The sequence below is a fragment of the Physella acuta genome, unplaced genomic scaffold, assembly GCF_028476545.2.
Source record: "Physella acuta isolate Inbredline_101_S28 unplaced genomic scaffold, ASM2847654v3 ptg001438l, whole genome shotgun sequence".
Lineage (NCBI taxonomy): Eukaryota > Metazoa > Mollusca > Gastropoda > Physidae > Physella > Physella acuta.
The window spans coordinates 2,635-30,455 of record NW_026732953.1 but is presented as its reverse complement, the minus strand read 5'-3'; the positions used below and the strand labels follow the sequence as shown (position 1 = coordinate 30,455).

At 39.5% G+C, this 27,821-nt stretch overlaps 1 protein-coding gene across 1 annotated transcript in view; it reads right to left on the bottom strand.

Annotated features, from left to right (window-relative positions):
* Positions 1-26,481, bottom strand: part of LOC131927752 (uncharacterized) — a gene marked incomplete at its 3' end in the record, with an annotated part of 36,003 nt that extends 9,522 nt beyond the window's left edge. Inside the window, 1 exon segment of the mRNA XM_059283547.1 lies at positions 26,414-26,481.
* Between the last annotated feature and the right edge of the window lie 1,340 nt (positions 26,482-27,821).

Genomic DNA, 27,821 nt, shown 5'->3' with positions numbered 1-27,821 from the left:
AAATCAAGCTATTCTGTTGATAAATCAAGCTATTCTGTTGATAAGAAATTCTGTTGATAAGCCAATCTATTCTGTTGATAAGCCATTCTGTTGATAATCCATTATGTTGATAAGCTATGCTATTGATAAGCTATGCTGTTGATAGTCTATGCTGTTGATAGCTATTGTTTATGTAGATCCAACTTATCCAGTGACCCTTCAATGAGGCAGATTTTCTGTAACTTGTCCAAGATTCGGCTCCTGCAGGAAATTCGTTCGTGCGTGTCGAATTTACTGAACCCGTCATGTTCATCAAACCGAAAAATACGTCTCGTCTGATGATATGGTATGCTGGTTCCATCCCCCCCCCAGGGTACGTCTTTTTGTCATGTGACACGGTATAATAATCCCCCTCCATGTGGTAGTCTCTTAGTACGGGCCGCTAAGTGATATATTTGCTGGATAAACTTCGGAAGGGAGGGGTAAGGATTGGAGGGGGATAATCTGTGTTTCTTCCAGACTTTTTTTCTCCGTGGGGGGGGGGGGGGCACTTGAAATTTCGGGGGGAGGGGGCGGACACTAGTAAAAGTGTATGCTTACTATATAAAATACATCTCGTTCGGTGGGGGGAGGGGGGGCCGGTAGACTTTCTTCGGCGGGGGTGGGGGTGACCGAGCCCCCCCCCCCCCCCCCCCGAAGAGATGTGCCTGGAAGAAACTCTGGGGATAATGTAATCGTGTATTTAATTGTAATATTTCATAAACAATACTTATACAGCCACTTTTTTTCTAACGCTAGAGTTACTAAAATAATTTAACCCCAAGTAACGCGTGGAGGGCCTAAAAAAAGGTGATAGGGATGGAGGGGGGGGGCGGGAATAATGTAATCGTGTATTTAATTGTAATATTTCATAAAAAATACTTAAACAGCTACTTTTTTTTGTGACGCTAGAGTTTATAAAATAATTTACCACAAGTAACGCGCGGAGGGCCTAAAAAAAGGTCATAGGGATGGGGGGGGGGGGGGGGGGGGGGGAATAATATAATCGCGTATTTAATTGCAATATTTCATTAAAAAATACTCTAACAGTCACTTTTATTTCCCTCACGTTAGAGTTACTAAAAATAATCTACACCAAGCAATGTTTAGTAGGCCTAAAAACTACTGGAAAATTAGACTACCCTATCAAGGACGGCTGCACCAGATGTGTCATCTTGACTCCACTGTAACTGCTGGTTATATAGATTTAGAAGAGAGAAAAAACCACCCGAAAATTCAATGGTGCTCTTCATACAATTTTGTTATAACAGCTTATCTCTCTCATCAACCACACTGAAAAGATTCCCCCCCCCCCCCACCCTCTCCCCGCACTGGATATGGTTCTGTTAAGTAAACATGGGCATGGATTATAATAGCCGTGAATATTTGTGATGAACTCACGATCAAATCGATTACAGTTTCGTCCCATCGACTGAACTGTTGAATCGATCACAGTTCTAAAATAAGAGAATAATAGCTTGCACTTTTGTTTCATCACTCGCTATCAACACCCAATTTTTTTAAACATCTTTGTTTTCATAAATTAATTAAAAACCAAGAACTATTTTATGCGCGCATGAGTACAATTATGCACTGAGTAACCAGCTAGACACAGACGACCAAACTAAGCAAAGAATAGTTGCAATTTTGATTCAGTCCTCGCTACAAAAACTTGTTTTTAATTTAATATTAATTTTTATGGCTTGAAAAATAACAACTCAACGAACTATTTAATGCGCGCATGAACACAATTACGCAATGAGAAACCAGCTAGAAAAAGACGAACAAACCAAGTGAAGAGTAGTTGCAATTTTGATTCATTCCTCGCTTCAAACACTCATTTTTTCTTCAATATTTTGTATAACTTAAAAATAACAAATCAACGAACTATTTAATGCGCGCATGAGCACAAATACACACTCAGTGACGCGTCAGAGAACAGATGGCTTTAAAAAAATACTACGCGAAAAATAAAATCGCTTGAATAAGACGGCACAAACAAAATTTGTTTTCAATCAATTTCACGTTATTATTAGCCATTTTAAAAAAAAATATTAATCATTGCAGTAGTTTTGAAAACGGCTAATTATAAAACTTGAGTTGTTTATTGTGAGATTTCAATTACAGAAGTGTTTGAAGTAGGCAGTATTAAAATATTGATATGTTTGGTTTAAGGCTGAGTTGAGCTATAATATTGATATAGGGGTATTTGATGCAGGTTATTTAAAATATTGATATAGGCAACTTGGTGGCAAGGTTGAAATATTGATATTTTTGAAACTCAGCAATAGTGGAAGCAGTGTTTCTTCCAGGAGAGGGGGTGGGGCACTTGATAGTATTTTCCGGGGAGGGGGGGGGGGGTAGATGCCTGAAAGAAACTATGATTGGAAGCAGGGCCGGTGCTACCTATAAGGTGAACTAGGCGGTTGCCTAGAGCGCCATCCCTAGGGGGGTGCATAAAGGTTTAATAGCTATTATCAAAAAGTACCTAATAATTAATAGCTTTGATTATCTTTTATAAACTACAAGCTGACCCGCGACGTAACACACGCCGCTATAGAGTCCTTGCAAACACGTGACCTAAATCACGTGATACCTACGCCCGCCGCCACAGTGGTGTACATCAGACGTAAACACAATCAGCTGTTCGCCAGCGCTGGACGTGTTCACCAGCGATGGACGTGTTCACCGTATGTAAAGAATCGCGCCCGCGGAAAAGGAAAAATATGTTAAAAAACTTGAACTCTTAGGAATTGAAGATCCTTATACAGTTACTAGATAAATGGCCCGTTGAGGAAGGGTACAACGGGCGCTAGGCTGATAGTGCTGTCTCTTTTCTCTAAACTAAAACCAACCCACCCCCCACACACCACCCCCACCCCACCCCCCACCCCCACACACCACCCCCACCCCCCACCACACACCACCCCCACCCCAACCCCTCACCCCCACACACCACCCCCTCCACACACCGCCCCCCCACCCCCCACCCCCCCCAAAAAAAACATGTCTACCGTCCCATTCAACGAAATATAATTATATACTTTTTCCAGTGTCCGCCCCCTCCCAGAATATTCTACCCCCGCCCCCGAAAATTTCAAGTACCCCCCACCCCTCTCCGGGGAGGAAAAAGTCTGAAAGAAACACTGAAACCAACCCACCCCCCCACACACCACCCCCCACCCCTACACACCACCCCCCCCCCCACCCCTCCACCCCTCCCCCCCCCCCCAACCCCCCCAAAAAAAAACATGTCTACCTTCCCATTGCAAGAAAACCACTTTTTAGATTAGACACATTAATTAGGCTGTAATTTTATTATAGAGTATCGATGAGGAAATTTCTTTTGAGTTGGGGAGGGGGGGGGGCTCAGACGTTCTTACGCGGGGGGTGGGGCTTCGCCCCTACCCGAAGAATTGTATGCAAGAAACTCTTCACGCAAACCATTTAGATTAGACAACATTTCCTTTTTTTCAATGTTTACGCGATAATCAATGACGTCATATTACTGTGTGCACTCTCTGGTTTGAGATTATGTTCTACTCTACGCTAAATGTGTCGACGTCATATTTCGTTTTTCGAATTACTGTGCATGTTTTTATTTTGCTTGTGTTTTCTCTAGAGCGTTCTTGTCAGACAGAGCGTTCTTGACAGACAGCGAAACTATTATTATAGACGAGAAAAATGGCCCGTTGAGGAAGGGTACAACGGGCGCTAGGCTGATAGTGCTGTCTCTTTTCTCTAAACTAAAACCAACCCACCCCCCCACACACACCACCCACACCCCACCCCCCACCCCCACCACCACACCCACCCCACCCCACCCCCACCCCCACACACAACCCCCACTCCCACCCCTCACCCCCACACACCACCCCCTCCACACACCGCCCCCCCACCCCCACCCCCCAAAAAAAAAACATGTCTACCGTCCCATTCAACGAAATATAATTATATACTTTTTCCAGTGTCCGCCCCCTCCCAGAAAATTCTACCCCCGCCCCCGAAAATTTCAAGTACCCCCACCCCTCTCCGGGTAGGAAAAAGTCTGAAAGAAACACTGAAACCAACCCACCCCCCCACACACCACCCCCCACCCCCCCCAAACACCACCCCCCACCCCCCCCCACACACCACCCCCCATCCCCCCCCCCCCACCCACACACCACCTCCCCCCACCCCTCCACCACCCCCCACCCCCAAAAAAAACATGTCTACCGTCCCATTCAACGAAATATAATTATATACTTTTTCCAGTGTCCGCCCCCTCCCAGAAAATTCTACCCCCGCCCCCGAAAATTTCAAGTACCCCCACCCCTCTCCGGGGAGGAAAAAGTCTGAAAGAAACACTGAAACCAACCCACCCCCCCCACACACACCACCCCCCACCCCCACCCCACCCCCACACACCACCCCCCCCCCCACACACACACCCCCCACCCCTCCACCCCCCCACCCCCCCCCCCCCTTCCCCAAAAAAAACATGTCTACCGTCCCATTGCAAGAAAACCACTTTTTAGATTAGACACATTAATTAGGCGGTAATTTTATTATAGAGTATCGATGAGGAAATTTCTTTTGAGTTGGGGAGGGGGGGGGGGCTCAGACGTTCTTACGCGGGGGGTGGGGCTTCGCCCCTACCCGAAGAATTGTATGCAAGAAACTCTTCACGCAAACCATTTAGATTAGACAACATTTCCTTGTTTTCAATGTTTACGCGACAATCAATGACGTCATATGACTGTGTGCACTCTCTGGTTTGAGATTATGTTCTACTCTACGCTAAATGTGTCGACGTCATATTTCGTTTTTCGAATTACTGTGCATGTTTTTATTTTGCTTGTGTTTTCTCTAGAGCGTTCTTGTCAGATAGATAGATAGACAGACAGCGAAACTATTAGTATTAATTGACAGTTTCGTGGATAATATAAATATGTGACCGAAATTTCTAAATAAAATACTGTTAGTAATACCGTTTGCGTTTAGAGTTTAAGTAGACGAAGCTGATCAAATGCAGTAATATATTATAGTTTATCTACTGTAGTAAACGTGAGACCACTTAACTCCTACAAAACCCACACTACAACGGCTAATATAATCCATGGGTAATAACCAATCTGGGTAGCATGTTATACAATTTAAGACCCTTATAATCCAGCAGGGAAGTAATCAGACACATTAATACTGACGTTCAACTTCAACCCTCATGATGGCTGCCCCCACCTGTATCTAGCCCACAATAAAACCTAAGAGGAGTCTGCCCTGCCCTCCCCTGAAAATGTCTCACCTCCGTGATACCCAGCCCCACAGAGATAGTATTTCTTATATAATTTTGACCCTCAGGGCCCAGCAGGGAGAACAAAGGGGAAAGTCCCACTGCTCTCCCCTCAACACTTCTCACCTCGGTGTCATGTTATGTCATTTATAGCACACATGGCTTATCAGGGGAAAGCATTTTAGGCATTAAGAATCTTAACTCTGGACAGCTACACACTAGTATACTAGCTACACACTAGGTGCCTACTGTAAACTACTAGACTGTAGGCCCTATGTAGACCTGCAATTGTATCAATTGTAGACTGGGTCCATTGTTATTATTCTAAACCATCTCACTTATAATGTTTCTAGCTTGATTTGTTTCTTTTATAAACACTGGATTTTTAAAAAAAAATTAGCCTAATCATTAACCAAATAATAATAATGTGGTTATTTGTTGTTGGCTGGTATGATCTAGATTGTACTACTAGGCTACAAAAACTTAGTAGACCAATTACTAGATATGAATTTGAATTTAATTAAACTCAGTCCAGTATCAGATTACATATTGCTGTAAAAAGACAACAAAGTAGGTAGGCCTTAGTAATTTATTAAAGCCTTCTACTACAATAATATCAACTACATGCTTGTATAAAGTTTTTACAATTTAATTTAAGTAGCAGATTCTAGATCTAAGTCTAATCATACAATCCATTTCAATTTCAGAAAATTTCGTTTGCTAAAAAAATGATTAGATAATAGAGCGAGATTTTAGATCTTAGAGACAATTAAATGCTTTATTAGGCCTATTATGACTACTTTTGATTTATTATGGGTGTATTTTGAATCGAATGTAGATCTAAAGTAATTAAATTTAAGTAAAGAAGTAGATTCTAGATTCTATGTCTACCCAGCGGAGCCAGGTATTAGGCCTACTATTAGATCTTATTATTCTTATTATTACCTTTGACTTTGTCTTTTACTATTAGTATTTGTGAAGGTCGAGCATATTTGTTTTATTAATAGTTATCTTTTATAATTAAAATGAAGTTTATTATTTTACTGTCCTTACCTGAAACAAAGTATCGAGAACTGCATTTGATCAGATTCAGCTACTTTAACTCTAAACGCAAACAGTATTACTAACAGTATTTTTATTTAGAAATTTTGTCCACATATTTATTTATACGAAACTGTCAATAACAGTATAAGGATCTTCAATTCCTAAGAGTTCAAGTTTTTTAACGTATTTTTCCTTTTCCGCGGGTGCGGTTCTTTACATACAGTGAACACGTACAGCGCTGGTGAACACGTCCAGCGCTGGCGAACAGCTGATTGTGTTTACGTCTGATGTACACCACTGTGGCGGCGGGCGTAGGTATCACGAACGGACGTGACGTCATATGAAAGGACTCTATTTAGTTTAATTCCTATTTTTCAGTAACTCATAATTTGTGAATTTGACACTACTAATGCTGTTACTGAAAATATTTTGCTTTAAAACACTAAAAGGACGATTATCCTTCACTCTCACTTTCCACTCCTCTGCCACCCCCCCCCCCCGCCTCCGCGAAAGCAGCCGTCTGTGACGACAGTTTACAGACGACAACGAAAAGATCAAGTGAAACATGATATTACCTCCTCTTAATTTCAAATCGTTTAAAAACTAAATTATCTGCCCCTAATAGCCGTCACTACGATTGTAAACAGCTCACCAGACTGGTGGGGGTGGTAGCGATATGGTCTGTTGAGCTTACGTCTTGGTGGTGTCTCGCATGGTCCCCATGTAGAGGATTATATACATAGATAGACAGGGTAATAAACAAAGGAGTAGCAATCTATTTCGGCACCCAGGACGAATTATCAATTTTGCACCCCCACTCCAAAATTAGGCCTATATAGGCCTACATTTATTAGCATTGGTGAAAATGCACCCCCCGTCCCTAATTTGGAAATATCAGGGCGCTTTTTACCAGTAACTTTGCCTTTTTATTTTGGTTTCACATAATTGATGTAGAAAACGATTAAATAAGTTTGTAATTTAAATTTCGAACATTTAAAAAGGTCATCTAATTTTAATGTTGATTTACTGATCGCTCCAGCGCATGGCGGGGCGTTCCAAAACCAGAGGCGCCCGGGGACAAACTTTTCGATTTGCACCCCCCTTCTAGATTTCGATTTGCACCCCCCTCCCTCAAACTTTCGATTTGCACCCCCCCTCAAACTTTCGATTTGCACCCCCCCCCCTCAAACTTTCGATTTGCACCCCCCACGAGATTTCCATTTACACCCCCCCTCAAACTTTCGTTTTTTCACCCCCCTCAACCTTTCAATTTATTTTTCCAACCCATTTAGGCGCCCCTATGATATAAGCGGGCTGGTAGTGTGTCAGTCCTCGCGTCATCGCTATAGATTTTGGAACCATGCAGTGCTTTTCAGTGCATTGCAGTGTCTTATCATAAGAAATAGAGTAGGGTTTGTTTATATAACGACTAACATTTATTTTATGGTTGCTACAGTTTTTACTCTTTTGCATAACGTAAAGAAAATATTAAATGCACGCACATCGCTACAACATATTAAACGGATCAATGTCAAATATCTTTTTCGTTTTGATTCCTAGGATACATTTTAATAATATTAGGGTCGAATTAGTTAATTAATTAATTAAACTATTTTGTCATTTTGCCAAGGGAGGTAATTTAAAAATAAATTCAACTCACGCTAATAAAAAATGTGAATGCTAAATCTCCAGAAGGGAATTATTGTTCGAATAATAAAATTAGCAAAATGTGAATGCAAATCTGCAGATGACATTATTGTTGGAATATTATAATTAGCATGAATTAATAAAAGGCTGTCTTTCATTTATTTTATTCACTAAACGTCCTGTTTACTAATTATAATTTTTAATAAACTATTCCGTACTGTTATAGACGCGTCATCACGTTCATTAGGTGCGCAATGGTTTTAGTCATGAAACTCTATTGTAAATTTTTAAAATTTAAAGTACTGAAAAAATGCATGAATTGATAAAGTGCAATATGGTAGGTAAAACACGGATATTTTAAATACTGCCTTTTATTTATTTTATACACTGAACGTACTGTTTACTAATTATTAATTTAACTTTCCGTTTGCGGACAAGCTGGAGTTTTTAAAGTCACTCATTTAATCAGGAGCGTCCGCCGGCGCTTGGACAGGGTGCGATTTGGCGCCACGGGCTGAACTGTGAGCACTATGCGTTTATGTTTGCATTTAAGTTGTGTTTATGTTATGAGTATTGTGTTTGTTTTTTCGTTTGTGTTTTTTGCGTTTGTGTTTGCATTGTGTTGGTGTTTTTATTTGTGTTTGCATTGTGGTTGTGTTGTGTTTGTGTTTTCTTTTGTGTTTATGTTGTGTTTATGTTTAGTTTCTTTTCTTTTCCCAAGTTGGTACATTTAAAAAGGATTTACCGTGGCGGAGCACGGGTATGCAGCCAGTATTATATAGGCTGGAATTTATAATTTACCATAAAAATTTTACATATCAGCGTCGTTAGAGGAATTCAAACGAAAGTATGTCATCAATATTAATTAGAAGTATGTTTCTAATAAATTAACGTATTTAGACTTTCAAACAAAACCTACAGTTAAGTAGTTAAGAAGTAAAATATATTGTTTTGACACGATTACATAGGTAATATAAAAGATTTATTATAATTATTACATAATGAAATTTAGACCGTTTTATTGTGTTTTTCAAGCATGTCTTAGTTACACTTGGTTAATTTAACTATTTTTGTGGAAGTTATTTCCCTTGTATTAAATTTTGGTATTTGGGTTTTCAAATGGGAGATAATTTGTTGCTTAACTTTACATTCGTTTAAATTCCTGTAATCTTAGATTGACCGCTTACCAGAGGCGTAGCGATGGGGGCGGCAGGGGGGGGGGACATATGTCCCCGGACGCCGACCTTGAGGGCGCCAAAATGGGTTGGAAAAAGTAATCGATAGTTTGAGGGGGGGGGGTGCAAATCAAAAGTTTGAGGGGGGGGGGGTGCAAGGTGCAAATCAAAAAAAGTTTGGGGGGGGGGTGCAAATCGAAAGTTTGTCCCCGGGCGCCGGGAAGGGTCGCTACGCCTCTGCCGCTTACATATAAATACAAATTAAAGTTATTATTTGCTTTTGTAAAAATTATATAGAGCAGAAATTCCAAACAAAAAAGTTTGGTTTGGTTTTTTTTAGCATTATCCACTTGAAAAACAAATACATCTGCAGCCGTTGTAGATTGCAATACTTAATGTTAGACATACAGTATGAGATTGTGCAACAAATGCGTCTAAAATCGTCTAACTCGGAAATTAATCATCTAATTAATTCTCGTTTTCATATTTTTTCACCCTCTTCTAAAGGATTCATACAGACCAATTGCAGGCTGGAATCTATAACATTTATAACTTTTCATTTTTCAAAAGCAAAAAAAAATCGTAACATTATTATACAATATAGGCATTTAACAATTATAACAAAAAAAAAACAGTTAAGCTTAAAACAGGTTAGCTCTGTCCTGGAACTCACCTTGGGAGGTCTACATAGAGCCCAACACTACAAGAACTGTGGTTTTTCCCCGTGTTTTTTTCTAGACTTTTTTCTAGAGGTGGGGGGGGGGGGGGGAGCCCTGGAAATTTTCTAAAGGGGGGGGGGGGGATAAAGTACAAAGTACACTCGTGGACAATTTCAATAGAATGTGATTACGCTTGCAAACTGGAATTTAAGGAATTAGTACAAACTTTTGCGACGAAGGAGGCAAGTAAAATTTAATTTTGATGTCTACTTATGATGCGTATGCAATTGATAATAAATTAATAAGTCACTTTTAATTAATTGTTTTCTTATACATTGGGCCTAATTGATTTTCAACATCTTAAAAAAAAAAAAAACAGCGTTGAAAACACCAAACCCATTATTAAACTAACACACAACATAATTTTTTAAAATAATGTAGGCCTAGACATAATAAGTATTTACTATTTCATTTAAAAAAAAATTAACGCTCCCCCACCTCACACAGAGAATTACGTTAAGTATGAAAGCTATACCCACACTTGCCAATAGAAATTTCCACTAAATTGTTAATATAATGTAAATATCCTCGCAGCGGCGTAGCCAGGAATTGGTCATGGGAGGGGTTCAAATATTTTTCCATATGTATAAAATCATATATATATATATATATATATATATATATATACATATATATATATATATATATATATATATATATATATATATATATATATATATATATATATATATATATATATATATATATATATATATATATATATATATATATATATATATAGGGGTGTGAGTCCATGGGAGGGGTTATAACCCCCCCCCCCCCCCCTAACCCCTCCCTTGCCTACGCCACTGTATCATCGTGGTTAACTATACAGAGGGTAAACGAAAAAGCTTTTAAAAATAACTCGTTGGTAAAAAAAATCATCTGCCCAATTCATCTACCAGATAATTGTTATGACGTCAGCAAGCACGAGCCCATCACAAACAAGGCATGCCGGGAACAAAAGCAAAACCCAAATGAGGTTTCCTGTATTTGGTACAAGGCTGGATATTAGCGAAACAAATTTGGTCAAATGGGGGGAAAACAGCGTCCACATTTAGGCTACGCAACATGCTAATGTACTGGCTACAGATAAGTAGAAGGGTGCAAAGTGAAAACGTAAACTTTAATTCTGGTAAAACTGTGTACGTTTAACAAAGAAAAACACAACAACCAATTACTAAAGTAAATGGCACGGTAGAGCGCTAGACTGCAAACCCGAAAGTCTTGAGTTCGAATCCGGGTTCAAGTTAGTATAGCGTCTTTATCCACACAGCTCTGATGGGTACTTAACCCTCGTTAGGGAAAATAAAGGCGGCTGGTCATAGTGCTGACCACACTATCCCTTCATATACCGAGATAATTGAAACAGATAAACTCTACTTCATCTGCCCCAAGTGTATTGTGCAAGAACAAGAAAAGATGATGATAAAAACAAATAGTTACAAAAATACAATCCAAATTAGAAAAAAAATATTTAAAAAATTAAAATCACCATTAACTGGAGCCTTTCTTCAATGTGTACACGAATCAGTGTGTAACGTATTGCATACATCCCGAAATTTAACTCTGTTCTGTACAACAAATTACAAGGTCACCTAAGCTGCTCAAATCAGCACAGATTTACATATTTGGACGCACATCAACACAGATTTACATAGACTCACATCAGCACAGATTTACATAGTTAGACTAACATCAGCACAGATTTACATAGACTCACATCAGCTAGATTTACATAGTTAGACTCACATCAACACAGATTTACATAGACTCACATCAGCACAGATTTACATAGTTAGACTCACATCAGCACAGATTTACATAGACTCACATCAGCACAGATTTACACAGACTCACATCAGCACAGATTTACATAGTTAGACTCACATCAGCACAGATTTACATAGTTAGACTCACATCAGCACAGATTTACATAGTTAGACTCACATCAACACAGATTTACATAGACTCACATCAGCACAGATTTACATAGACTCACATCAGCACAGATTTACACAGACTCACATCAGCACAGATTTACATAGTTAGACTCACATCAGCACAGATTTACATAGTTAGACTCACATCAGCACAGATTTACATAGTTAGACTCACATCAGCACAGATTTACACAGACTCACATCAACACAGATTTACATAGTTAGACTCACATCAGTACAGATTTACATAGATTCACACCAGCACAGATTTACATAGTTACACTCACATTAACACAGATTTACGACATCTAGAATAGATCTAGAACCATGTACTTCCACGACGTTCTCTCTAGTCTTGTACATATCAAAACCTCCCCTCTACAACACTAACCTAACAAGATCCAGAATGTATTCACACAACCAATATACAGCGAGGATCGAACTGCGATACCCACTTGATTTCTCCGCAGTCTGATCAGATTTCTAGCATTACATGCCAGCTATAGCGGCTGTTGTTTTTGAGGGTGGTTGGGGGTTGGGGTGGAACATACTTAGGTAGCCGATCGTGGAAGATTAAGGTACAGTTGATTATTCAAATGTCCAATGGGTTCCACAACGAGGCAGTCGCATTACGAAACATGCAAATTCTCATGTCCCGAATCCTATGATCACAGAAATACGTACATGCCGGTGTTGATGTTAGGAAACCTGTACACAACCAGTGTTTCTTTCCGGCATCTCTCCGGGGAGGGGGGGAATATAATTTATTTAGAAAATATATACTTTTTCCAGTGTCCTTCCATGTCGGAAAATTTAAACGACGCCCCCCCCCCTCCCGCAGGAGAAAAAGTCTGTACACTGTACACAACAATACGAAGGTGGGAAGCTGGTTTAATCTTTGAGGTGTGGTGATGGTGTAAAGTGATTAACTGATATTATATAACGCCGCTTTTGATTTATTTGTTTTTTGTTCTAAATTTTTGTCCTTTATAATCGTCACACAAATAGTTCGACACAACTGAATTCCATGGTTTTTTTTTTAAGACGAACTAAAAAGTAATGAAAATGTGTATATTGATTTAATCTACACTGATATAAATTTATTTATTAGTTTTTTTTTTTTTTTTGTTGTTCGTAAAAAAAATAAAAAAAATCTTGTGTAGTATTTTGATGTGTGTGTATGTGTGTGTATGTGTGTGTATGTGTACTGTGTGTGTCTACTCTGTGTGTGTGTGTGTGTGTATAAAAGAGAGCTCTTACAAAATATGTTAAGTATGGTGGCTGACCTAGGGTAAAGGTTATACAATGTTAGACGGAGTTCGGTGGGTAAACAACATGTCATATTTTTGCGCGGAGTACCACTGCAGCACAATAAAGCACCTGTGTCATGAACTCGTTTATTTGACTAATCACACAATTTGAAAAGATGTTCTCAATTTTAATGTGCTTTTTAGAAACTTCTTGATGTTTTCAAAATGTTCACAAGCACAAAAATTTAAATCTTTAAACTTTACTAATCCGACTTTTCCCCTTATTACTTTTAACAGACTACGATTTCTGCATGATCACACGCTTTATGTCCTTCACAAGAGCCTCTGTTAGGCTGGGCTGTTTACACAGTTAAAAGCATCAGAATACAGGGTCAGGTTTCAACTACACAAGAGAAAGTTCTAAGTACTTGACTGACTAGACTGAAACTCTGGTCGTGAAGTCAAATATTTGATGGGCACTAAAGGTAGGGGCTGATATAATGTAGGTCATTGATAGCCACTTGACATACGGGTGGGGTGTTGGAGGTGGGTTGGGTAACGACAACATACACACGTAGAACATTTATATAGGGCAATAGGGCATTTTATATAAATACATATATACATATATATATAAATACATACATGCACATACATATGCATACATATATATATATATATATACATACATATATAAATATATATATATATATATATATATATATATATATATATATATATATATATATATATATATATATATATATATACATACATATATAAATATAATATATATGCCAATATATGTCTGTATGTATGTAGAGAGTGTTTTTTCTTTCTCCCAGATTACCACTTAACTACTATTTATTTTACCGATTCTGTTCAATTGCTAACAGGCAAGCAATGTCAATGTGTTATAACATTAAACAATTATATATATATATATATATATAATAAAGCTTACTGATATTACTAAAACGATTTTTTTTGCAGGTTTTTATTCATTTTATGATATACATTTTCTTAATTCCCTTAAAAGGAAGCTAATAAAATGACTTTCTTTAAAAAAAAAAATAATAACGCAAGTCTGTTTAAATAACTAAAAAGAAGAGCTGAGTCAGTGATACAATTTTAGTAAGACTATTCAGATTTTTCAATACATATTTTAGCGACCAACGATTTTTTAAAAATAGATATATTTATTTTTGCTACAGTGGTATTTATTTAAAGGAATCCATAATCCATCCTATCTTCCTCTTTTTAGTGCATAAATAAAAGCTTGTTACTATTACCGTTTTTATTAATATTCTTTTTATTAAAGACAATTATGCTGAGTAGGTAAATTATCCGGGAAACATTGAAGAATTCGAATCTATTCTTGTCTACACTTTGTCTAGTCATTGCCATTTCAAACAGACAAAGTAAACTACGAATAGTTCACCCACCTAGTTGCCTCGCAACCACACGCTTCTACGCTCCTTGTGATCGGAGCTCTTGTTTAGCAAAGGTACATATTTGTAGATTAGTTTAAAAATAGATCTGCGCGCTTGTCATGTGACATCAAGACACGAGTAGAGAACAAAGGGAGGTAAATTGTTCGCTGAAGCTTGTGAAGTGGGAGATTTTATTTGGGGTGTTTACGTATGTTTTACGACGTGTTTCTGACCGTGATAGTAGTCAATGTGACATCGTGTATAACGGTGTCACATTTTAATGGTCAGTTACTTGTAGTCAATGTGACATTGTGTATCAGTGTCACATTTTAATGGTTGTGGTCAATTTGACATCATGCGTAACGGTGTCACATTTTAATGGTTGTGGTCAGTGTGACATTATGGGTAACGGTGTCACATTTAATGGTCAGTTGTGGTCAGTGTGACATTAACGGTGTCACATTTTAATGGTCAGTTGTGGTCAATGTGACATCGTGTATAACGGTGTCACATTTTAATGGTCAGTTGTGGTCAGTGTCACATTAACGGTGTCACATTTTAATGGTCAGTTGTGGTCAATGTGACATTATGGGTAACGGTGTCACATTTTAATGGTCAGTTGTGGTCAGTGTGACATTAACGGTGTCACATTTTAATGGTCAGTTGTGGTCAATGTGACATCGTGTATAACGGTGTCACATTTTAATGGTCAGTTGTGGTCAATGTGACATTATGGGTAACGGTGTCACATTTTAATGGTCAGTTGTGGTCAATGTGACATTATGGGTAACGGTGTCACATCTTAATGGTCAGTTGTGGTCAATGTGACATCATGCGTAACAGTGTCACACACAATGGTAGATGGGGGGGTCAAGGTATTACTTTTGTTGATACAAGACACATAACTCCCCCGTGACTAAACATATTTAAACATATATTAGTGAAAACGGAAGTATAGATTAACTTCAAAGTTAATTAAACATACGTAGGACAATGAAGAAAGATAATTAATTGCATATTTATTCCCCCTCCCCAAATCTTAACGCTAACCCCTAACCTACCCTAAAACCCAACACACCTAGAATAACTAATACACGTATTACAAGTATCTAGTATTTGGTTAATCCAGAAGAACGCGAGTCAAAAATCATAACTCGAACCCCATCTGAACAAGTCGACCTTTAACCCTTTCTATAATTATTTTCTCCCACTAAGATCCAATTAATGATTTGCCGTGATTTGCCATCGATATAAACGATGTATTGATCTCATCGGCAAATTGATTTGGTCGTGACTTCGATTGAAAACACGTGAAACATTGATGAAAGGGGGGGGCGGTTATTCAAACAATACACAAGGTCAAACACGAATGGAATGTTCCAAGTCAACTAAAAATCTATAAAACTGAGAGGGGGGGGGGGGGGCTCATCATTCAGAAAAAACACACACAAAAAAACAACACCATACACTTCTTTTCTAGGGTAAGGTGCAATGGGAACAGGATCTGGCTTTGTTCAGAAGGGAAATGAATGCGATATGTAAAGGATGTGACGTTTTGATTTAAGAATCTTTGACGCCGCGGAAAAGAAGATTGTTCAGTTCAGTGGCGGAACACGAAAAAAAAAGCCCCTCCCCACCTTTAATTTTTGGAACGTGAAGATATCCCCTATATATATGCCGGCAGCTTAATCACATGACTAAATAAAAAGTCAACGCCCTGCTGATTCAGATATAAATCCCTCGGTAAACAGAACAAAGTGGCGGCCAATCGTTATTGAACTGTGGGGGATCAATAGCAATAACCGTACCACAAGCTGTTGCACAAATAGCTGCTGACACAGAGGGTACGGCTAAACAACTGACAGGCTCGCTGTTTCAATCGCTACAGTAAGAGAAAAAAATTTCATTCATTATACGGGTTGGATAATACGTTTATTTTATGAACAGGTGAAAGTAAAAACTAGCTCGTTAGGATGGGGCGCTTGACTGCAAGTTCGAAGGTCTTGAGTTCGGATCTCAGTTCGGACTTGAGACTGAAGGACGCCACTGAGTCCACCCAGCTCTGACAAGTACCTGACTCACGTTAGGGAAAGTAAAGGCGGCTGGGCATAGCGCTGCTGACCACACTACCCCTTCATATGCTAAGGTAACAGAAACAAGTTATTGATCCAAAAGAGGAACTTCACTTTCTTTACTTTTATAACCATTACTACAGTGGCTCTTAACCTGGGTCCTTTCGAACCCCAGGGGTTTGGCGATTCTGTCTCAGGGGTTCGGCGGAGGTCAAGACACACAACCCACTCATATGATTCACAATCGGATTTTGTCAGTGCGGAAGATAGACGGGTTCGGTGAATGCGCATCTGAAACTGGTGGGGTTCGGTACCTCCAAAAAAAGTTAACCACTGCGTTAGTAGTTCATTAACTGTACTGAACTTAGTTTGCTGTATGCGCGATGCTTTGTTGTGCTGGTTCCACGGTAGTGTGGCACTTACTACTCTAGACATCATTAAGCTAAAGCCGCAATTTAAATACACGCGTTTTTACCATTCGGTTTGTATGTACAGCGTACAATAACACCACCACAAATCATTGTTTTAGCTCGATGCAGGTCCTTATCAAATTGTTTATAGGTGAAGTAGAGCACATCTGTTACATGGACATCGATTTATTATAATGTGATTTTTAATTCAACACTATGCCACAACAACCTGTAACCAAATCTAACCAGGTACTTATTACAGCTGAGTAGACTCAGGGACGGACTAAAACATCTCGAGACTGCCAGTCAGGAATCGACTGCCCCATAACTCGACCACGCCTTTCAAACTCATTGCAAAAACTTAAGGGGAACCAGAAGTTTAATTTTTTTTAAAATACATTTGTGGTTTGGCCTCTTTTTTATGCATTTCAGTCATATTTTTTGCTCAAAGTATGTGTTTAAACATTTATTTAAGTGTTTATACGAGATAACTATTGATTACATAATTTATTTTTGATGAAAATAGCCAATAATGAGCGTATTGGGAGAACGTTATCCCTCTACATTTTAGTAACACATAATATATCATTTTAAAGCTCATCAAAACCACGTATTCAATGACCTATTTCTCTTGTTGTCATTCTAAAAATAACAATAATATCCTCATTTAACTAAAACTAAAACTAGTCGCAATTAAAAACCTAACTGATAACATTGGGAGAGATCGTTAAAAAAAATTTCCCATCATGCTCTGAAAAATCAATAACTTCAATCAGTGAGGACGTTAATAGCTGGAGGTTCGTAAATTGAAGCTCTTTAAACAAGATAAAGGCGTCACACGGCGGGGAGGGAGGGGGTCCTTACAAGGGTAACGTCATGATTATACTCTAAAATAGTTTTCAAATCTGCAGCGCAGGGTTTAGTCTACAGCTAAGGTTGAAACAGTTTTACAATATACACACTACATCCCTGGTGCAGAGTTTCTTCCAGAAAGTCTACCGCACCCCCGAACGAGATAGATTTTATATAATAAACATACACTTTTACTAGTGTCCGCCCCCCCCCCCCCCCCGAAAAATGTTGACCCCCCCCCCGAGAAAAAAGTCTGGAAGAAACACTGCCCTGGTGTCGTGCGGGAAGGGGGTGGGGATGTGAGCGGGGAGAGATATGATAGGGATGGCAGGGGAAGACGTCATGATAAAGTTCAGCGTATGAAGTGATACAGTGGGCGGCATAAGGGTCAGCCAGCTTTACTTTCTCTAACTTGTGCCAGGTACCAATCAGAGCTGAGTGGACTCACGGACGTCTTGCAGACTGGACACGAGATCCGAACTTGAGACTGCCCGGGTAACAGTCGAACGCTCTACCACTTGACTTGACAAACAGCAAAACGAGTTGAGTAGGTCTACCACTTTTGGTTACCGAAAATAGATCAAAATTTGGTAGAAACCTACGTATAAGATCTAATACTTATAAATGGAACTTGGCCCACCTAACTGAAACAGAACAGCCCTCACAGACACACACACAGACACATACACAAAGACACAGACACAGACACATACACACGCACGCACAACCCCACCCTCACCAATACTCCATCCTAGATTCCGTATACAAGTTAAAATAAAGCGGGAGCGAAACAGTTCTCTAATCTTTTAAAAAACCTAAAATAAATAAGTTCCACTTCCGGTTACCGGAAGTCGCTGAAAAGTTGATACAGAACTATAAATATGATATAATACTTATATAAGAAATGTCATCAACCTAACGTTGTACTGTACTGTAACGGTACTCAAGTTATCGTGTTCACAGACATACACACATACATACACACACACGCAGCCATACGGGCAAATTGCAAAACATTTTTAGCACGATTACAGTACTTCCTCTATACTTCGTATACGAGAAAGTAAAAACATGATTGGAATGAACCGTGTAATTGTCATTGTCATATAGCGTTCTTTTTTGGATTTTCCCGCAACGTTGAACTGAACACTGAAGCGCAGCGACGCTGAACATTGAAAAAATGACGCGCGCAGGATTTGTTAAACACGTTACGTGTGTTTCTAAACAATACGATATTAGCCAATCAAGTTTTAGTTTAAAAAAAAATGACAGGATTGATTAATCGATGTGTGTGTGTTGGTGGAAAATTGACAAGTTTCAGCTTTGATTCTTAGGATACGTGCATGTAATGTAAGAGGTTACTAAAGGGGGATTGTGTAGGGTGTGTGTGGGGGGAGGGAGGGGGTGTAGGGCGTAATGGTAGTAGGGGGAGGGGACGGGTTTCTTTTCGATATTCTGTTCGGGGGTGGGGGGAGGACGAAAATTCCAATTGAAAGAGGACATTTGAAACTTCATCGGGGGGGGGGGACACAAAGGTTTTATAGTCTATATTTTCTGTTAAACTTGATTTTCTTTTCCGTTCTTGAAAAAAAAGAAGGGGGGGGAGGGGCTTAAAGGGGGCCAAATAAATAGACAGACCTAACGGAACCAAGAATAGACCTTAAGGAACCAAGAATAGACCTCAAAGAACCAAGAATAGACAGACCTAACGGGCAGACCTTAAGGAACCAAGAATAGACCTTAATGAACCAAGAATAGAACTTAAGAAACCAAGAAGGGACCTCAAGGACCCAAGAATAGACCTTAAGGAACCAATAATAGACCTAACAGAACCAAGAATAAACAGACCTAATTATGAAACATGAAAACGCGTCATCCAGTCCACAAACTCGCAGGGTTGAACCAATATTGTCATAAAGCTGGTCGATACCGCATGTGAAGATAAAGACATGGTTAGGTGGGGAGGGGGGGGGGAATGTTGTGCGGTGGGGCATATCCTGGGGAGTATAGTGGGGGGGGGGAGGGAGATCGAACCAGTTCAAACCGCGTTTTGTGGCAGCAATCGTTTACCTGCATAGCTCGTTATTTAATTATCTCTGATTTAGTTTTCGTCCAATTACCGGGTTAACCTGTTGTTTAGGACCTAAAGGATTTGTGTGCGTACAGTCAACGTCGGTTGTTTCATGGACTAAAATTTCCGGGGGTGTGGGGGAGGGGGGGGGGACGGACACTATTAAAAGTATGTATTTTCTATATAAATTCCATTTCGTTCGGGGGGGGGGGGGGGGGGGGAAGATGACTGGAAGAAACTCTGCTAGCAGATTGGACAGATGAAGTAGAATGTATACGTTTCTTGACCTAGGATGAAGGGATAATGTGGCCAGAACTATGTCCAGCCGCCGAACGTTAGTTAGGCACCCATCAGAGCTGGGTGCAGAGTTTCTTCCAGGCATCTCGTCAGCGTTGGTTGTTTCATGTTTGGGGGAGGGGGGGGGCTGACGACATACAATGGAATAGTCGCGTGCCACGGAGTCGAGAAAATGATTATCACATTAAAGGAAATATTTTAACTTAATCTGGTTGTTTAATTATACATGTGAGGTAGGGGGTGGGGAAGAAATAAAAAAGGGGGGTGGGGTTTATAAGTTGTAATGCCGATTACTTCTATAAATGAAGTAAAGATTCCTCTTAAGATCAAACAGATTGGGCAGATGAGGTAGTATTTATACGTTTCTTGGCCTAGGCTAATGAAGGGATAATGTGGACAGAACTATGCCCAGCCGCCGAACGTTAGTTAGGTACCCATCAGAGCTGGGTGGACTCAGCGACGTTCGACTGGAGGATTCGAACTCGAGACTTTGGGGTTAGAAGTCTAGCGCTTTACCTTTAAGCCACGCCCTCCCTTCTTCCACAAATGTGTTTATTAAAGAAAAAATAAAAAATAAAAAACTGGTAATAATAGTATGTGTGTTGTGCGTGTCTGTGTCTGTGGGGGGGGGGGGGGAAGGGGGGAGGGGAGGGGGGTAGCTGAGGAGGTGGAGTATTGGCAAACGAGTTGACTGTATTTACCCACAGCATGATCGCCCTTTAACGATATCTGACGTAGGCATATCTGTTGTTCAAGTACTGCTATTTTAAGCACATTAAAATACACTATTTTAAGCTCATTAGACTACTGCTATTTTAAGCATACGGTCTATTCTTTCACAAGCGCTAGTTAAATATAAAGTTATTTTTTCAGTTGTCTGAGTTTAGTTGTATTAGTCTTGTGTATCACCTTTGATTACCACACAGACATTCATAGCCACATCTGTCTGTAAGTATTATTATTATATATTCGACGTGTGCAATATAAATACTTCGGTCGAAAGGCAGAGCGTACAAATGCTAACCCGAATGCCTCGAGTTCGGATCCCTGAGTCTACCCAGCACTAATGGGCACCTGCCTCGCGTCGCCGTAAGTAAATCAATCGTAATAATGCAGCGGTAATGGAACTAGGTGAACTCTACTTCACCTGACCCGTGGGGATTAGGTTCTAAAGAATACTTTACTTTTAACTTTAAATACTGTCGTACATTCGCACTTAAAGCAGCCCCCCCCCCCTTTCCCAGCCAGATAGACATTCAAAGAGTAAACCCATTAAGCCAGTGATTAGTTTAATCGGCTTAACTTTTTCTTCAACACACACACACACTCTCTCTCTCTCTCTCACACACACACACACAGACACACACACACACATATATCACAGGCTCACAGGAACTCAGTAACGAGAACACACTGATTCAACATTGTTACAACGTCGCTCCCAAACATCAAACTCTGGCATATTCGCATGCCCACCTCCACACCCACAACTCTACACCCTACCCACACCTACACAACCCACACACCTGCATCCAACTTTCAACCCCACACCCCACACCCCAACCACCCACGCACATCCCACCCACACACATCCACCCCACAACTCTACACCCTACCAACACCTCAACACCCTACCCACACAACCCACACACCATCTAACTTTCAACCCCACATCCCACCCACCCACATCCCAGCCACACACCTTCACATCCACCCACCTCCAGAAATACACATCAAACCCTACCTCTACATTTCCCCACTCTACCTCCATACCTCCACCTCCCATACACAACTCCAAATTCTGTAATACTAAACCGTGTATGTTGTCATTTTGACAGTTTCAATGGCAGCTAAGGGCAAAACATTCATCGTGTTCGCATATTTGGTAACGTCGTGTCTATCACCCGGTTAAGTTTGTAATCGGATCTTAGATGGTTGTTTGGGCTTTTTTTAAAGGCAGAATAGGTTCTAGATGCTGAAATCAGATACATTTGTGGTGGTTTTGCAGTAGATTTGTGGTGGTGTTGCAGTAGATTTGTGGTGGTTTTACAGTCGATTTGTGGTGGTTTTGCAGTAGATTTGTGGTGGTGTTGCAGTAGATTTGTGGTGGTTTTGCAGTAGATGTGTAGTAGTTTTGCAGTAGATTTTGTGGTTTTGCAGTAGATTTGTGGTGGTTTTGCAGTAGATTTTGTGGTTTTGAAGTAGATTTGTGGTGGTTTTGCAGTAGATTTTTAGTAGTTTTGCAGTAGATTTTGTGGTTTTGCAGTAGATTTGTGGTGGTTTTGCAGTAGATTTTTAGTAGTTTTGCAGTAGATTTTGTGGTTTTGCAGTAGATTTGTAGTAGTTTTGCAGTAGATTTGTAGTAGTTTTGAGGTAATTTGTGGTAGTTTTGCAGTAGATTTTGTGGTTTTGCAGTAGATTTTGTGGTTTTGATGAATCCTAACAGTAAAGAAAATATAAAATTAAATAATTGTAATAGCGTAAATAAAATAATGATATTTTGGTACGGGCAACTAAAGTATGAGAATCTGACAACAAATAATCTAGACAAGATCAAATTAATGTTGACTGAGTTAAGATTGAATCAAAATGGATTGGATAAGAAACGACCGGAACAAATGACGCGATAAATAATATATGGCTGCTTGATTTGTTTTCGAAAGAGTGCGAATGGGATACGTTTAGATCTGGGTGTGAATTACAGCACGATTGGCGGGTGGGGCGTGGCAAGTGTGTAGAGATGTGTAATTTGTAACGAAACCAGCGATGTGTAGCTAGGTGAGAACGCATGGGGCCGTCGGCCCAGCATGTTGGGAGGTTCGTCCTATTCATCTGAACATCAGACACTCTTGTGATCTGCAGTAAGGCATATCAAAGCTTTTCGGGGGGGGGGGGGTAGAATCGCCATCTTAACCCTGGCATGAACTCTAGCCTTGACCTTTAACCCGTATTCAGGACCATAGATCTGATTCTTAAACTTGCAGATGAAATCTTGGATACAATTGTGTGGATGCCAGATAGCGATCAAATAGTCCGCGAGTTTTGGGCGATGAAAATCTTTAGGTGACGGCAAAAAATATTTAATGATGGCCATAAGATTTAGGTGATAGCAAAAATATTTAGGATGACGGCAAAAATATTTAGGATGACGGCAAAAACATTTAGGTGATGGCAAAAATATTTAGGTGATGGCAAAAATATTGAGGTGACGGCAAAAATATTTAGGTGATAGCAAAAATATGGCTCATCATCAATCGTATTCATTATCTTCATTCTCGTTGACCCTTTGTGGATCATAGGGATACAACCACACCTCTCCATCGCACTCGGTTCAGGGCGATTCCTCCGAGTTGGGTCCACGACATTTCGACTGCTTCTGTTTCTCTCACAGCTGACCTTTTCCACGTTTGTTTTGGCCTACGACCTAATTTCATCTTTCCTTGGGGATTCCAATCTACTGCGCGTCTGGTGATGTTGCTAGTTGGTTTACGCAAGGGGTGTCCAATCCGTCCCCATTTGCGCTTTTGTATTTCTTTACCAATAGGGTCATGTTCAGTTTTTTCTCCACAGTTCCTTGTAATTGTGTAAATATTTATAAAAATATTTATAAAGCTGTACATATGTGTAAGTGTTAGGCCTACATATTTGTGTGTCTATATCTTTGTACGTATGCATATGCGCATTTGCACGTGCTTACGCTTATATTTAAGTATGTATATTTTTTGTACCTGTGTGCGTACGTAAGGGAGGGTACATAAAAGCTGACATATGGTAGATAAGTGGAGTGGGGTGGGGATGACGGGGGTAACGAATTAAATGGCGAACATTCGTTTTGTTTAACAAAAGAAATTATAGATCTAAACAAATCGACGGCTGTTGGTTTGAAAAACGTGTTAATTTCCGATTCAATTAGCCCAATGCAACGGGTCTAATCAGGTTAATGATCTGTGGCTAATGTGACTAGTCTGGTTAATAGAATGTGTGTAGAGAAATGGTGATGGTGATAGGGTGAGGGAAGGGACGTGGATTAAAGGCATCATCTGTCATCGATAAGTGCAGGTGTGTATATGTGCTTAGATGAGTGTGTAGGTTTGTGTGTGTGTGGGGGGGGGGAGGGTTCAAGAGTACACTAGCAACTATACCAAAGACTAACATCAACGGCTCTCAAATGTATTTGCCGTTTTCCCGAAAGACACTTGCCCCAATGCGACAAATGCCCGAATGGACACTTGCCCAAATGCGACAAATGCCCGAATGGACACTTGCCCGAATGCGACATATGCCTGAATGGACACTTGCCCAAATGCGACAAATGCCCGAATGCACACTTGCCCAAATGCGACAAATGCCCGAATGGACACTTGCCCGAATGGACACTTGCCCGAATGCGACAAATGCCCGAATGGACACTTGCCCGAATGCGACAAATGCCCGAATGCGACAAATGCCCGAATAGACACTAACCCGAATGGGACAAATGCCCGAATGGACACTTGCCCGAACAACATTTTTAACACTTTATATCATCCTAACCTAACATTATGTAATTTTTAAAGTAGTGTTCTATGGATAGAAAAAAAATTTCGATAAAAAAGCTAAGCTAATAGGACAGAACAAAAAAACCTTGTAAATAATAGTCATAGTGGTTTGAGAAATAGACGGCTCAATATGGAAATATGAGGACCACTGGACTACATTTCTAATGTGAGGACCACTGGACTACACAATCTAATGTGAGGGAGGACCACTTGCTTCACATTTTAATGTAAGAACAATCGGGCAATACATTCTTTGAGGACCACTGGACTACACATTCTGTTAGGACCACTGGACTACACATTCTAATGTGAGGACCACCGGACTACACATTTTTATCTGAAGACTGCTAATCTACACAGGCGATATTTTACAGCCGAATATTTGAAGGTACTTGAAACAGCTGATAAGAAAAAAAAGGATACATAAAGGAGGTTGAACTACCAAGGTACCTTATTATTTCTAAGATGTGGAAGTGAGATTAAAAAAAAATAATAGAACACTAAAAATGTGCTGACATCACATGGTTGGGGGTTGGGTTGAAGATATAGATCTAGGTTAGCTGAAGGTTTATGATAGTGTTTGATCCTAGTGAAGACTTATACCGCGTTTACAATTGCGACATGTATACTATACACGTCTAGAAAAAAAAACTTTGCTATAGGGCCTATGATAATAGGGGAGCCTACTCACTTATTGCGAAGTTTTTTTTTTCTAGAAATGTATAGTATACATGTCACAAGTGTAAACGCGGTATTAGGTAATCTTCCCCTGCAATATTTAGCCAGCACGCGGCGCCGCAAGGGTTCACTGACATTTAAAAAGTTGTGCGGAATTTTGTTTTAAATGAATGAACATGATGTTATAGGACTTTGACTAATGGGTTGTTGGTCAACTATGTGAGGTGGCTAGCTGGTCGCTCTCTCACTCTCTACACACACAAACACACACAGAAACACGGACACACATTTACTCATATATAGCCTATACATCGCATACTTATACAGCCTATATACAATTAACACACACACATATATAGGCTTTATATATATATATATATATATATATATACATATGAATAAAGATATATATATATATATATATATATATATATATATATATATATATATATATATATATATATATATATATATATATATTTTTTTTTTTTACCGGTTTATATATACATATGTATCAGCCCATTCTTTATATATATATATATATATATATATATATATATATATATATATATATATATATATATATATATATATATATTTACCGGTTTATATATACATATGTATCAGCCCATTCTTTATATATATATATATATATATATATATATATATATATATATATATATATATATATATATATATATATATATATATGTGTGTGTGTGTGTGTGTGTGTTTTATATCCAAGATTTCATCTACGAAGTCTGCCCTAATAAAGTTTGTTAAAAGTTTTAAGTTAATAACTGAGTGACTAATGGCTAGTTTTTTTTTTTAGTGTTGTGTTTTCACACTTTCGAGAAGTATCGATTCGAGCATTAGATTTAGTGTCTCGCCTAGGATTAACGCTGGGACAGAGATAGTAACAGACCAGAGACAGGAAACGATAACCTACACGACCTACAACACCTGTTAAATACACCTGTAGATAACTCACCTTACCTATCCGCGGAGATATCCTGTGACCATTTATCCCGTAAAATATCCTGAGACAAGCTATCCCGTAAATATCCTGACATGTAAGGCCAAAATAGAAATCTCAAAGATAAAACAGTTTGAGTTTGTTGTTTTCAATCTGATTAAACCACGCCCGTTTGGGAAATTCATTGCACAAGGCCCACGACCTATAATTTGTTACACCTTATCGAACCTGACCCAACTTCTGAATCTTGACGCGGACTAACTAACTACACACACACACACATACACATGCACGCACGCACACACACCCACATGCACACACACACACACGCACACACGCACACACGCGCGCACACAATTTGTCAACAATCCATTTAACGTTTTATCAATGCTTTAGATTTCTTATCAAACTGGCCCAAACACAAGTGCACTTGGCCTAAGACCGACAATGATGAACGCAGAGCCTGACGATGGGTTTTTTTGGTAGTTGATTAAAACAGGTACACAGTGGGTTTTACAGGACTGACCAGATTATTGTGTACAACTGGATTGACCAATGAACGAACCTTATCCATCCCACAACAAGCTAATTGGACTAGATAAAGATTTAAAAAAAAATCACATGGTGTTGATTAATCACAGTGATGGTAGCACACCCACACTTTAATGATAGCACACACACTCTCACAAATACATTGTGTTTATTACACACACTGGTGAAAGCACACACACACACACACACTCTAACGATAGCACACACACCACACAATCTCTCACACACCCTGTATAGATTACACACAGTGATGTAGCACTCACACAAACACACACACTCTAACTATAGCACACACACTTACACGCCCTGTGTTGATTACACAGAGTGATGGTAACACACACACACATACTGTATTGGCTACACACACTCTAACGAGAGCACACACTCACTGATAACGTTATCGATGGGCGACCCGTGTTTATCAGGTCAAATATGACGGGCGTATCCTTATGGACTGCACTACAATTTAACTCAAGCGGTGCGGGTATATATATATATGTATGTGTGTTTGTGTGGGGGTGGGGTGCTGTCGATTTCCGATCTCCCTCCTCCTATACTTTGAAGTTAAGTATTTTGAAATACTTATAACAATCAACAAAAGCGAACTTGATAACCAATACGGTCTTAAATGTATTTTAACTTTTATTTGAGTCAGTTGGTACTCTATTAATCAGTGGTTCTTAACCTGGCTTCGAACGAACCCCAGGGTTTCGGTGAGTCAGTCTCAAGGGTTCGGTCAAGACACACATCCAACTTAAATGATTCACGATCGGATTTCGTCACTTACGGAGAATAGAACTATTAAGAAAGGTTCTGTGAATACTATCTTATATATGAAACTTGTGGGGTCCGGTGCCACCTAAAAGGTTAA